The 15,403-nt window shown below is 40.6% G+C and overlaps 1 protein-coding gene across 1 annotated transcript in view; it reads left to right on the top strand.

The window, feature by feature from the left end:
* si:ch211-86h15.1 (uncharacterized protein LOC558435 homolog) overlaps nt 1-7,761 on the top strand; it is a 103,501-nt gene extending 95,740 nt beyond the window's left edge. The window contains exon 6 of the mRNA XM_060909785.1: nt 7,282-7,761. The gene's annotated coding sequence lies outside the window, so the exon portion shown is untranslated. The remainder of the gene's footprint in view (nt 1-7,281) is intronic.
* The last annotated feature ends 7,642 nt before the right edge of the window (nt 7,762-15,403 follow it).

Here is a 15,403-nt window from a genome sequence, read left to right as displayed (position 1 = left end):
ACTATACCCAAAAAGAACAATTTTACTCTCATCAGTCCACAAAACATTCCGGCATCTCTCTTTGGCCCAATCGATGTGTTCCTTGGCAAATTTTAACCGATTCTGCACATGCTGTTTTTTCAACAATGGTGCCTTACAGGGGCTTCTTGCTGATAGCTTAGCTTTGATCAAACATCTTCTGACTGTAACAGTACTTAGAGGTGATTTTAGATCATCTTTGATCTTTTTGGAGATGATGATTCTTCAGTCCATTTTAACAGTAGTTACTTGATTTCTTCTGTGTGTTTCAGGTTTTTGTTTCCATTTTAAAGCATTTGAGATCATTTTAGCTTCTTTATACGTTTTCCCCTCTCCAATCAACTTTTTAATCAAATTACATTGTTCATCAGAAAGGAGCTATATTTTATAACAATGTGTGAAACATTTGCTTCCCTTATTCCTTAATGAAGGACAATTAATGGCACCTACTTTTTTCACAGAATGAATGAATTCTCTAATTAAACTCCACACTGCTATTATTTTGAACACACCCCCTTTCAGTGAATGAATCAGTTACTCAGGACAAGCAGTATGCATGTCAGTTGGGTCTTTTGTTTTTCCTATTACACTACTACATCTAAAAGTAAATTATCTGCCATGCAGAAATATCACTACTACTCACAACAGTGGTTCATCGGGTTACTGATGTAATACTGCTTTATCATCACAACTGTATGTTCTCTGTTTCTAGTATATAATGAGGTACCCCAACATTGTCTGGCCATTCAACACTCTTTTCTGTTTCACTCCAAGAGCCCATTTTAAATTTTCCTTCCTGACAAGAGTCCATTAGTTAAACTACCCACAGATGGAGCAAAAAACTCTGTCGACAAGCAGTGAGCAATCTGGCATTCTCCACATTCACACAGTTAACACAATGTAATTATTCTCCTGCAGGAATAAAATCTTAAGCATGGAAACACCAGGTCTGCTCCACTTGTTTTGTGCAGCAGCATACCCAGGCAGCTGTCAAAAATCTTGGCTCATTTGAGCATTGCACACCATTCACCATGAAAAGCCTGCACCACAGATTGGCACACCAAATCAGTATGTTAAGAATCCCCTTGTGTCTGCCTGCACTAGCATGCATAGCTTGCAGCAGGTTGCCATGTTTGCTGAGCAATCCACCCCCACAGTAATGAGCAAGAATGATCAACTTGATTCCTGTGCCTCACTGCTTAACAGAGTAAGAACAGATTGCAGAGATGGAGGAGGAGAAGCTCAGTTCCTTCTCACTATGCAGAATGAGTTTTAGGGTCCTCCATTACATCCCCCTGCGCAAATGACAAATCCCAAAACACAGTGGACATCATGGAAGGTTACTGACCTGCAGAATGTGCTGAAGCATTCAGTAACAAAACTGGAGATCCCTGGGCTGAGTATGAAGGGGAAAGGCTGCTGGGGACAAATCCATTGGCATAAAAATTCATCCCAGGAGGAATGAGAAGAAAGGCATGGGTGGATTTTTTTTCACCAATAAAACAGCCGTTCAAGGGGCTTCCACTTGCCCCCTTGCCCCAGATGCTCAAGAGTGATATACCCTACCTTTCCCTCCAAAGCAGATAATTTTTCATTTTTGCCTAAATACTCACTCATTCTCTAGCTTTTGCATTTGCTCAAGCCACAATCAGATTGATTGGGTCAAAGCAGATATACAGAGGTACCTTGCCTACCTGGCTTCCTGGAATAGAGATCTTGCAGTCACGTGACCGGAAAGTACACAACCACCATCTTGTCGGTCAAAAACACCACTGAATACTGCTGCACTCGTGTACAGAATGGATCAATTTCAACCGACAGACTACACGGCTCATTTTTCTAATGAACAGATAACTAGATATATGTCTAAAATAAACGATCTACAGATTTGTGACCCTTATGGCTTACCGGATGGAGTTTTCACGACCGGATTTTGAACTGCCAGCAGAATACCCGGACGTGTATAATTACCTCATTAACTTTCCCTCGCTGTTCAGTGGTGAAGCACTGCGTGCTTATAAATCTCTGGATAGTTATCTCTACAGAAATTCAGGATTTGTCAGCGACTCAGATGTGGCATCTTGTAAACAAGAATACTCATTGGATGGGTAAGTCACTTAAGTATTGAGTATAGCACTGACCAGCTGATTATAGAATAGAATAAGGTAATTCCAAATCGTCCGTCTTGTTTACCTGGCGTTGGAGAGGTAGAGGCTTGGCAGTGGAGATTTGAGTGGCTGTTTTCTGAGCTTAGTCAACAGGCCGGCTCTGCAGCCTCGCTTTTGCTTTGGCTCCCGGCACCGCCTCCTTCGCTTTGCTTCCGATAACGATCCACGGAGACCCCGCTGGTCTCGCTATCTCGTCCGGAATGTTTTTTTTTTTTTTCTCGTCCGGAATGTTGTGCATGCGATGGAAATCGCTACAAACCATCATTTTCTGCTGGAAACCAATGTCCAGTAAGTCCATACGGTTGTAGTGGATATTGAAGTCTGGTACAGACGAACAACACGCAAAAATACACACAAAAAACATAAAAAACGTGCACAGGTAGGGAGAGCTTGTAGCCGCAGCCATTGTAGTAGAATTGTATATAGTAGGGTTTTCCAGAAGAAAAGGTAGAAGTAAAAGCAGAAGTAGAACCAGAAGTAGAAGTAGAAGGCGGAATATGGCGTTTGACCGACACGATGGCGTCTGTCACAATCTGGATCGGCTGTGACGTCACATGCAAGTGCTCCATAGAAAGCCCCATGCCCAGATTGGCCACAGGTACTTCAGAAGGACCCTCCACCCATTCACATGGTGATGACAAATTTGTTAGCTTGAGAATGTTTCTCTGTTGAAGGATAGCCAGGTCATCCTGTTTTCTGTGTCTTTTTGTCAACTGTTGACAAAAAGAATGGATTCTCAGCACATCCTATGGCAGACAGAACTAAAGCAGCCCAGTAGGTGTGTCATTAAAGAGAAAAAGCGATGGGAATGTGAATCACACCCAATTTACTTGCTGATTCCAATAAAATGTTACGAATAACAAAGGTTTTTTTTTCAAGCATCATACATTTTTTTTTCTTTTGCAACACAAGCACAAATGTTGCAAGATAAAAGGAAACAAAAATGTCACCTCACAGACCTATTGCACCAACCAACTGAACAGTGATCTATCTGTTCTTACGAGTTCCTTGGCATGTACTATGCCCATGGGCACCCTCTGTATGAGAAAGAATGGGCGCTTCCAGTGACACATAACCATAACTGCTGTCTCTGTTACTTAAACTCATCCTGCCTGACCCCTGCATTGTACATCATTTACATATTTGAATGGATAAATTGGGCTAAACATTCATTTGATATTAGCAAGCAAACTAACTCTTAATTATATAAGTAACATTTAAAGAAAAAAGATTATTCGTCAACATTATTAACAGATCATATCTAAAAAGAAAGGTCACTTTAATGTTAACATACCGTACATAACCCCCAGTCAGGAAAAGTTGGGGCGGTATGTTGAAATTTAAATTAAAACTGAAAACAATAATTTGTAAATAATCTTTGCCCTGTAGTGCACTCAAAACAATATAACAGCACATTGTTTGATGTTTTACATCATGAATTTTATTGTTGATTCAAAATAAACACATTTCAATTTTGATTCTTACAATATATTTCAAAAAAATTGACATGGTAACACATTTACCACTTTGTACTTTTGCCATTCCTTCTCACAACACTTAAAAGATGTTTAAGGACTGAATACATCAAGTGATGTAGCATTTCAGGTATTATTTTTTTCCCCATTCTTCCTGCAAACAGGTCTTAAGGTGTGCAATAGTATGGGGTCATCATTATCATATTTCTCATTTCAAAATTCGCCACACATTCTCTGTTGGGCACAGAGGAGACAGGCACCCTCTTCTTCCACAGCCATGCCTTTGTAATGTGTGCAGAATGTGGCTTTGCATTGTCTTGTTTAAATATCCCTGTGTAAGTTATCTTTGCCAAGGGCACTGGCACAACCCCATACCATACAATGACAGACCCTGGCTTTTGGACTTGTTGCTGGTAACAGTCTGGATGGTCCTTTTCGTCTTTGGTCTGGAACACACAGCATCCACTTCTTACAAAAAAACCTAGAATACTGATTCGCCTGACCATAATACACATTTCCACTGTGTGACATAAGCCTTCCTTTTGCTCAGTAAAGGTATCTGTGGACATAACTCATTATTGTAGTGGTTGACAAAGATTTGCCAAAGTAATCCTGAGCCCATGTGGTTATATCAGCTATAGATTAATGGTGGTTCTTAATGCAGTGCTGTCTGAGGGATCGGAGATCATGAGTATTCAACTTAGGCTTGTGCCCTTGCTCTTTATGCACCGAAATTCCTCCAGATTCCTTGAATCATTTAATGATGATATGTACAGTAGTGGGTGAAATATACAAAGGAATTTGGATCTTTCTTTGAGGAACAATGTTTTTAAACACTTCAATATTTTTTTCACACATTTGCTGACAAACTGGTGTAGCACTCGCGGCTGCGACAGCAAACATAGACACTTGACCCAAGTCATAGTAGAAAAATTGATGCTCTTTTATTTAGTAAAAGGGAAGGGGAAGTGAGGGAGAGAGGCCATGTAGGAGTGAGAGGATTGAAGCAGCTGCAGAAGGTGGAAGGCCAGAGCCAGCCTAGTGCCTAGGTCACAGGTGGGTGCTGTCTGCATGGGTTTCTGTTGTCGTCGTTCTACAGCAGTAGGCAGGCATGAAGGCAGTGGCCAAAGAGAGTGCTGATTTCTCTAGCATCTTCCTTGGCATCGGCAAGATGACCTGGGCAGAGAGGTATGAGGTATGAGTCAGCATGTTCTGAGGAAATTCAACTAACCTGTTTTTGTGGCAGTGCCTCTTTATACTCTCCTGGCTGCTTGAAAAAGGTAGATTGAGGTGCTGCTTAAGCCACTCTAGCCATGTGTAATTAGCAGGCTCTGCCCTGTGGCTACGTTGCTCTTGGCAGTCCAAAGCAATGGTGCTGAAGTGTCACTGTCTCTTCAGTGCCATCAGAGCGGTAATGTGAGGAGTAATGCACCGCTTAGGTGGTGGGTTTCTTGGGCTGCTGTCACACTGGAGAGTTTTGGCACATCTTTGCTCCTCAAAGACTAGGCTTTTCCTGGAAACTGATTTTGTCCCAAATCATGATTACAATCATCTGTTGACATCACCTGTTTCAAATCACATCATTGTTTAATTGTTTTACTACTACTCATAACTAGCCCTAAATTGCCCGTCCTAACTTTTTTTGGAATGTGTTGCAGGCCTCAAATGTAGGAATGGATGTGTATTAACAAATTAAATGAAGTTGATCAGACAAAACATGAAATATCTTGGGATCATATTGCAATGAAATACAAGTCAAAGTAATTTTAGAAATCCCTGCTTTCTTTTTTCAATGCAAAAAAGGTTCTGATTTGAGGTTGTACATAAATACAAAGCAATTTCTGCCTGTTAGTAGGTAATATGGTTAATGTTAGCAGTTGACATTATCAGGGGCACAACTTCAATTTACCATAAGTTTGGTGTTATAGCCTTGTATCCTAAAATATATCTCATCTCATCTCATTATCTCTAGCCGATTTATCCTGTTCTACAGGGTCGCAGGCAAGGTGGAGCCTATCCCAGCTGACTATGGGCGAAAGGCGGGGTACACCCTGGACAAGTCGCCAGGTCATCCTAAAATATATGTGAAAGGTTTTTCAGAACGCAGATTAACATCATGTATACAATATATGGAGAGAAATAGTTTTCACTCTGTGGCAAGTGATACTCAGGTGGTGTTTACATTAGACCGTATCCATATCGTTTTCGTTGCGGATGCACTGTCCGTGCACATTAAAACGCCAGAAAACGACTCCACAGGCGGAACAGTTTGAATCCGCCAGGGCCCACGTATTCAACCCAGTACGTATCTGATCCGGTGCTGTGTAAACATTGAGGAACGAGGATACGCAGTGCTGAGCTCTAGCTGACGTCGTCATTGGACAACGTCACTGTGACATCCACCTTCCTGATTCGCTGGCGTTGGTCATGCCACATTGGTCATGTGAATGAGCAATACAGGAAGTGTGTTGAGGAAGTCATTAAGTGAATGAGCAATACAAGAAGTGTGTTGGTTACCGTAGCACTAAATAGTCTTGTTCTAATCGCAAAAAACGGCCGTTCTGCAAGGTGAAGAGTGTACCGAACACTGTTAGATCCTTCTAGCATAAACACGAAGGCCATACACGGTGTAAAAAAGGCGTCATTGTAGTACCAGTACTGCCGATAACAGACTGGCATACTTCATTTTTTACAACGACATCCTTCCACTTGCAAGTGGTGAGTGACTTGCGCATGCCCGATATGCACTGGGATCATGTGACGTGCCGTCTAATTAGTCATGTGATTAGCGTATCCGTGTATTGGCGTTGCTGTGTGCACGGGGAACGGTTTTGTTGCGGGCACAGAAATTTTGTGTGTGTACGCGAATCATTTTAAAAACGTTAATCTGATGATCCGCTGATTCGAAATAATGTAAACAGGGCCACAGTCTCTGCTAAATCATGGGTTTTGATTTTTTTTTCTTTCAGCCATTGTCTGCTTTTCTGTGACTAGCATTGCTTGACTGATGGAACAATGGGACCATGTTAGATGTGACCTTGTTGTGACTAAACAAAAATTTGAGAGCTACACACAGTCAGTGCTCTACATACATGCAACCCGAACTAAACCTAAAGATTAAAATAGTGTAATTGGTATTGCTTAGGATGGATGCAAAGGTACTCTCACTCAATTACATGAAGACAGCCACGACTAAGCACAAGGTTTAAAGTTAGAGAGGTGCTACACACACACACACACACACACACACACACACACACACACACACACACACACACGGTCAGTTATGCTTCAAGGCTGTAACTTACAATAATAATAAGTATATTATAATATATAGTTATAAAAGTAAGACAATCGACATTAAAGCACAGAATGGTCATGATCATCCAATCAAATGAAGATATGTGTATTAAATTTAAGACTATTCCATGAAAAAAGCAAGTTGTTCAGGCTGTTCATGATTTGAAAAGAGCACAAAGAAATACATAGACACATTTGAATTGCTAATGAGTTTAACCTCATTTGTAGATCAAAAAATTGTGGTACTAAAATAAAATAAGTGCTAAAAACAGTGTTGATAACATGTTCAACTAATGTTTATTGATTGTCTCTGCTTATAGCCATTCATTTGCCCAGAGGCTTCAGGATGAAGAACGAGGGCAGTTGGTGCATAAGCCGAGGCAAATACAGTGTAACAGTCATTGGTCTTGCACCACAGTGGACAACCACCTACGGTCTCTGGACAAAAATCAGTGCCAGCTGTGTGGAAAGATTTTCAGACGAGTTTCAGATGTCAGAATTCATGAGCGGGTTCATTCTGGCGAGAGACCATACCACTGCCATTTTTGTGGCAACAAATTCAAACAACAAGGCCACCTTCGGACACACATTAGGATTCATACGGGAGAGAAACCATTCATATGTCCAAAATGTGGGAGGCGTTTTAAAGACCCAAGTGTGAAGAACAAGCATGTAAAGCGGTGTAAAGTTTACACTGGAAAATGATGGAAATTAAGGACAATTGCAAAGTGCCTTTGTACTTTTCTTTATTTTATCGTTTTAACATGTTTGTCTTTTAATATTGCAAACTATGGTCAACATTTCACAACTTTAATATTGTAAAGCTGTCTTGTATTCATCGCAAATAGACAACTAGAAAAAGAAATTCAGTATATCCTGTTAATGTCACTACCACATATTCTGTTGTGTATAATTTAGCAAATAAACATTTGGCATATCTACTGCTGCTTCTTGTGATGCATTCTGTAAGTTGTTTTCACAATGTGTAACATACTTTGTGTAGTGTAACTGAGTATTGGTGTTGATTTTCTGATTGTAAATAGTCTGATACATTACATGGGAAACACTATGTACTGGATAAATCTATGTCTGATTAACTAATCATCTCTCGATGTATGCTATGCTGCATTACAACTTTTTTTCCCCTTGAATTTCCTCATCTCATTATTATCTCTAGCCGCTTTATCCTGTTCTACAGGGTCACAGGCAAGCTGGAGTCTATCCCAGCTGACTACGGGCGAAAGGCGGGGTACACCCTGGACAAGTTGCCAGGTCATCACAGGGCTGACACATAGACACAGACAACCATTCACACTCACAGTCAATTTAGAGTCACCAGTTAACCTAACCTGCATGTCTTTGGACTGTGGGGGAAACCGGAGCACCCGGAGGAAACCCATGCGGACAACATGCAAACTCCACACAGAAAGGCCTTTGCCGGCCACGGGGCTTGAACCCAGACCTTCTTGCTGTGAGGTGACAGCGCTAACCACTACACCACCATGCCGCCCCCTTGAATTTCCTTTTCAGTTTATTTTAGTTCAGTCCCTTTTTCTGAACTGCAATATTTATATTGCTATAAAAATGCCTTGATACACTTAGAATAATTATAATGAACAGAACACTGTGATAAGAATTTATGGGCTTTTCAGCAGTGCCTTCCGAAAACCACAAGGGGGCAGACATATTACACCATTTGTGTTCCATACCCAGTGATTATTATCCCCCTCAGATTGGGTATGTGACAGCTCTTTGCAAAATAGTTTATCTTTTTCTTTCCTTTTCATTTTTCTTTCCTTTGATTATGCGTATCAATTTAAGTCAAGTCAGCTGGATCTCTATTCACATTCCTCTAAATAAAATGCATTCTTAGAAGTACAAAGCAACAAATGTCATAATACAGTCCATAGGATTACATAAAATGCAAATACATGAGTTTGTGAGACCCAAAAGTTAATACAATAAACAAGCAGGGCAGTGCACGCTAACTAGACAGGACAACAAAACAGGACAACCTATTGTCTGTAAACCGAAAACTCTACCCTTTGCAAGTGGGTAGAGAAAAAGATTGAGAAATGTGTAGCAGGAGGTCAATAATAAAAAGTTGAACGATTTTGAACCTTGCATTATATAAAACTTACTTAAAATGTATTTGAGGTAAAATGCAGAAGAATGAAAAATGTTATACAACATCCTATACAAGTAACACAAGGTGATCCATTTTAATGTCTCAGTGTAGGTGTCTGCAGTATTCCTGTGTTTGCGCCTGATGCTTTCCTAATATCTAATACCTAATACCTGAAGGCACTCCTAATATCTGTCTGAGTCGGTCCTGATTTTGTAATTATTCCACGTGCCATATTTTTTGTCAATCTGTTGCACAGCCATGAAGTCGGTTATAATTTTCATTTCCTTTACAGTCTGTTTGTACTGAACCTGTTTGAGCCTGAAGGGCTTTCAAAACACATGGAAGTGTAAACAACGTTTGTGTCCTGAACACAGTGCTAGGTAATGAATTCACTTCAATTCAGCCACTGATTCTAAGCTGACCCCCTAACAGTGCACTGCAGTACTAGGAAAGTGACTGTAAGGTTCACTAATGGGTTAGGGAAGTAGGAAAAGCTTGCTAATGATACATTTGACTTTGTTAAGCAATGATGGACCTCACATTGACCATATCTGCTTGTGATACATTAAGAAAGCCAGGCTGTCTCCTCCAGTGTTACAGTGCCTTGCAAAAGTATTCATCCCCCTTGGTGTTTGTCCTGTTTTGCTGCATTACAAGCTGGAATTAAAATGGATTTTTGGGGGGTTAGCAACATTTGATTTACACAACATTCCTACCACTTTAAAGGTGATTTTTTATTGTGACACAAACAATAATTAAGATGAAAAACCAGAAATCTGGAGTGTGCGTAAGTATTCTCCCCCCAGAAAAAGAGTCAATACTTCATAGAGCCACCTTTTGCTACAATTGCAGCTGCAAGTCTCTTGGGGTATGTCTCTATTAGCTTAGCACATGTAGCCACTGGGATTTTTGCCCATTCCTCAAGGCAAAACTGTTCCAAGTCCTTCAGGTTAGATGGGTTGCATTGGTGTACAGCAATCTTCAAGTTATGCCACAGATTCTCAGTTGGATTGAGGTCTGGGCTTTGACTAGGCCATTCCAAGATATTTAAATGTTTCCCTTTAAACCACTCCAGTGTAGCTTTAGCAGTATGTTTAGGGTCATTGTCCTGCTGGAACGTGGACCATCATCCCAGTCTCAAACCTCTGGCAGACTCAAACAGGTTTTCCTCCAGAATTGCCCTGTATTTAGTGCCATCCAGCTTTTCTTCAGTCTTGACCAACTTTCCTGTCCCTGCAGATGAAAAATATCCCCACAGCATGATGCTGCCACCACCATGCTTCATTGTAGGGATGGTGTTCTCAGGGTGTTGGGTTTGCACCACACATGGCATTTCTCATAATGGCCAAAAAGTTCAGTTTTTGTCTCATTTGACCAGAGAATCTTCTACCATGTGTTTGGGGAGTCTACCACATGCTGTTGGGCAAACTCCAAATGTGATTTTTTTAAGCAATTACTTTTTTCTGGCCACTCTTCCATAAAGCCCCACTCTGTGGAGTGTACGGCTTAAAGTAGTCCTATGAGCAGATAATCCGATCTCCACTGTGGATCTTTGCAGCTCCCTCAGTGTTATCATTGGTATCTTTGTTGCATCTCTGATTAATGCCCTCCTTGCCCGGTCTCTGAGTTTTGGTGGGCGGCCTTCTCTTGTCAGGTTTGTAGTGGTGCCATATTCCTTCCATTGTTCTATTATGGATTTAATGGTGCTCCCTGGGATATTCGAAGTTTGGGATATTTTTTATGACCCAACCCTGATCTATACTTCTCCACAACTTTGTCTCTGACCTGTTTGGAGTGCTCCTTGGTTTTCATGTTGCTTGCTTAATAGTGTAGCAGAGTCAGGGTCCTTCCAGAACAGGTTAATTTATACAGACATCATGCGACAGATCATGTGACACTTTGATTGCACACAGGTGGATCTTAATCAACTAATTATGTGACTTATGAACTGAATTGGTTGAACCAGCTCTTATTTCGGGGTTTCATATGAAAGGGGGTGAATACTTATGCACACTCCAGATTTCTGTTTTTTTTTTTTCATCTTAATTGTTGTTTGTGTCACGATTAAAAATTTTTTTTTTCACCTTTAAAGTTGTAGACATGTTGTGTAAATCAAATAGTGCTAACCCCCCAAAAATCAATTTTAATTCCAGCTTGTAATGCAACAAAACAGGACAAACACCAAGGGGGATGAATACTTTTGCAAGGCACTGTATGTAAAGACATATATAGTCTAGGTGTTGGAAGCAGACATGCACTAGAAATCCTAGGGTTTTAATTCACTTTCAATTCAATTCAATTCAATTGTCTAGTCACTAACATAATTTTAAGAGTTCACTTGCTTCTAGACCTATGACAATATTACTTTAATATCCATCAGGAAATTGAATTACAACACTGATCCTCTTCCAGGCGGCACGGTGGTGTAGTGGTTAGCGCTGTCGCCTCACAACAAGAAGGTCCGGGTTCGAGCCCCGTGGCCGGCGAGGGCCTTTCTGTGCGGAGTTTGCATGTTCTCCCCGTGTCCGCGTGGGTTTCCTCTGGGTGCTCCGGCTTCCCCCACAGTCCAAAGACATGCAGGTTAGGTTAACTGGTGACTCTAAATTGACCGTAGGTGTGAATGTGAGTGTGAATGGTTGTCTGTGTCTATGTGTCAGCCCTGTGATGACCTGGCGACTTGTCCAGGGTGTACCCCGCCTTTCGCCCGTAGTCAGCTGGGATAGGCTCCAGCTTGCCTGCGACCCTGTAGAAGGATAAAGCGGCTAGAGATAATGAGATGAGATGAGATGAGATCCTCTTCCATCATTGGCATAGCTGATCAGGAATGTCTTAAATTCATATTGCTCTAGTCAAGTCTATTACAGAATGCTAAAGATTATTTGTAGAACTAATACCACTACTATTATTTTTATTACAGAAGTTTCCACTTCACTAAATTCTCATCAATGGAAACTGTTGCAGTTGTGCCATCTGAGTATAATAATGCTAGAGATGCATTGTGGTTTGTACACTTTTCAGGCTGTAACATGCAGAATCCTGAAGATTGCTGGCTGATTGGTTTTACACGCTTTTGTACACTGATTTCCGATGAGAAAACAAACTATTGTACACACTGAACTTTTTGGGGCATGTGGGCTTCAAACTGGGCTGAAAAATGACAAAGAATTCAGTCTTTTTAAGTTCTTAGAGTTTTGTGTCGAGCACTTAGTGGCAGAGATGACATGAAAATCATCCACCCACTATCCGTAACCGCTTATCCTGTGCAGGGTCGCAGGCAAGCTGGAGCCTATCCCAGCTGACTATGGGCGAGAGACAGGGTACACCCTAGACAAGTCACCAGATCATCGCAGGGCTGACACATAGAGGCAAACAACCATTCACACTCACATTCACACCTACAGTCAATTTCGAGCCACCAATTAACCTAACCTGCATGTCTTTGGACTGTGGGGGAAACCAGAGCACTCGGAGGAAACCCACACAGACATGAGGAGAACATGCAAACTCCACACCGAAAGGCCCTTGTCGGCTATTGGGGCCGAACCCAGATCCTTCTTGCTGTGAGGCGACATTGTTAACCACTACACCACTGTGTCGCCTGGCATGAAAATCCTTTTTATTCTTTTTTCTTTTAAATTGAAACACTTGAATAATACTGGTCAAAATACATAGATAAAAACATGATTTGCACAAAATTACAACTTTCACACAAAAATAACTTAAATTCCAAATGTAATAAACTAACATATGGCATCACTCTGCTGCAGTACTTACTTCTGGTACTTATCCATAAATAATACTATATTTGGCACTTCTGGTTAGATGCTAACTGCATTTCATTGGCTCTATACCTCTATTCTGCACAATGACAAAGTTGAATCTAAACTAATCTAATAATCTAATTGGATAATCAAATAAATCCACCATTTTTTGTTAGTATTGTCCTGATACTGATCTGTGTCTTGGGTAATGGTTTGGTGCCATCTCTAATTTCATCTTATGTGTTTGCCAGTGGACTGTAGGAAAAAGGTCTATAATTGGTCATCTATCATGTCAGTCAAATAGCTTCTTTCTGTGAAGTGGTTCTTGGCAATTATTGATGAAATATACAAGACCTAAGCGAGATGTTTGGTTAGTCAGATTGGCCAACAATTAATAGAGGTGTGTCACTGGAGGAACTCAAGACTTGTCAATAGTTTCATTACAACTGCAATTTGTTCAACAGGTAGTAGGGGCTCAAAATTGAGAATTTGATCATTATTTCACTTAGAGAGCTGAAATATGGCAAGTCCTCAAATATAATGCAAAATTTGGCATTATAATTTGACTGCATACTCTGGTTGAAACTGAATACATTGTAAAGATTGGACAGGCAATGCATCCTAAAGAGATATAAATGTAGATATGGATAGGAGGTGGATTTTTTGTACTTTGTTTGTTCATCAAATTTGTCCACTGGTTGGCTGTTGTTGAGGGACTCTAGACCCAAGCTTGAGCGATGCATTTCTCCTGGCCTTGATCTTCCATGCGAGACGTGTGTCTGTTCTTTGTGGGTTGCTCTGCTCCTTTAACGCTGCACTGTTTAGTAGCATTCTTTTGAGCAGTCTCAGTGGCTGCTCGACCCTCTGTGCCTGTGCTGACTTTGTGTGGTGCTTGTGCAAATACAATTTCAGTTTAACATTTCCTTTTTTTAAAATGTCTCCTGTCACTTGGCAACAGAACCACTGCTCCATATGTGTAGCATAATCATATCTCCACTGGGATTTCCAAAGAATTTATTTCATTAATTTCAAATATAGTAACTTGTATGATCTTTTTTTTTTTAAAATCATATGGGAGTTATAATCAATTTGTTGTGTTGTGGAAAAGTATTTTCCAGTTTCCTGGGGCATAGTGGTAGAGAAAAAAAAAACTCCACAACCTTCTCAGTTTAGGCAGTGCGCACGTCTGACTCAAATCCTGGTACAGATACAGATATGGATAGTGACATTGCATGATATTTGACATTGCATAACAAAGCATGTGTACAATGGTTTTAAATATTTCTATTTATTAAATTATTTATTATTGATTTAAGGCAGCACGGTGGTGTAGTGGTTAGCACTGTCGCTTCACAACAAGAAGGTCCGGGTTCGAGCCCCGTGGCCGGTGAGGGCCTTTCTGTGCGGAGTTTGCATGTTGTCCCCGTGTCCGCATGGGTTTCCTCTGGGTGCTCCGGTTTCCCCCACAGTCAAAAGACATGCAGGTTAGGTTAACTGGTGACTCTAAATTGACCGTAGGTGTGAATGTGAGTGTGAATGGTTGTCTGTGTCTATGTGTCAGCCCTGTGACGACCTGGCGACTTGTCCAGGGTGTACCCCGCCTTTCGCCCATAGTCAGCTGGGGTAGGCTCCAGCTTGCCTGCGACCCTGTAGAACAGGATAATGAGATGAGATGAGATGAGATTTTAATGTAGTTGTTAAATCAACATTGCCATGGTAAACCCCATGGTCTAAACATTTCTTGTTGTTTCATAAGACATATTTTTATTATCTGTAAATTTTTCTTCCTTCAATAAATTTTTGTTGAAGGAATATGAAAAGGCTGTTCAGTGTGACCTCGTAACAACCTTGGGTGCTTTGTTGTAGTCTTCCATCATTGCCATAACTGATCAGGATGTGCACCAGAGAGTCTTAAATTCATATTGCCCAAGTCAGGTATAATGTATGTAAATCTATTACAGAATGTTAAACATCATTTGGAGAACTAATGCCACTATTTATATTTTTATTGCAGAATGTTCCACGTTGTTAAATTCTCAGGAATGGAAACAGTTGCAGTTGTGCCATCTGAGTGGTATAATGCTGGCGAGACACTTTGGCCAAATTATAAAACAGATGAATGTACGGAACGAGCAGTTCAACAACAAGAGATGCCTAGTGAGGACTGGGAGCGTTATAATTGCACTGTCCTAAAGACGTATGGTATGTTTGATTATAAAGTTAAATGGCTAAAATTAAAAACAGCCATGCAAACTTATTTAAAGTAATATATTTAGCCATTCTTTCAGTAATCACATTTAATAATATTATTGTCATCAGTCAAATGAGTTAATCTCTCTCAGTAGTTATACTTAAAAGAAGTGCCAGAGACTTTACATTGTTTCGATATTTATGTTTCAGACAATTATTCAGCAGCACACCAGGCTTTGAAATCCTTACCCTGCAGCACTTCTGATGTGCTGTTGGATGAAACGGAGGAGGTGAATGCAAAACCCAAGCCAATGTTAGTTTCAGAATTTTTAAGAAAAGCTTGAACTTTTTAAAATGTAAAAG

The sequence above is a fragment of the Neoarius graeffei genome, chromosome 26 (assembly GCF_027579695.1).
Source record: "Neoarius graeffei isolate fNeoGra1 chromosome 26, fNeoGra1.pri, whole genome shotgun sequence".
Taxonomy (NCBI): Eukaryota; Metazoa; Chordata; class Actinopteri; order Siluriformes; family Ariidae; genus Neoarius; species Neoarius graeffei.
The sequence above is the reverse complement of the archived record's forward strand: the minus strand, read 5'-3'. Positions and strand labels throughout refer to the sequence as shown.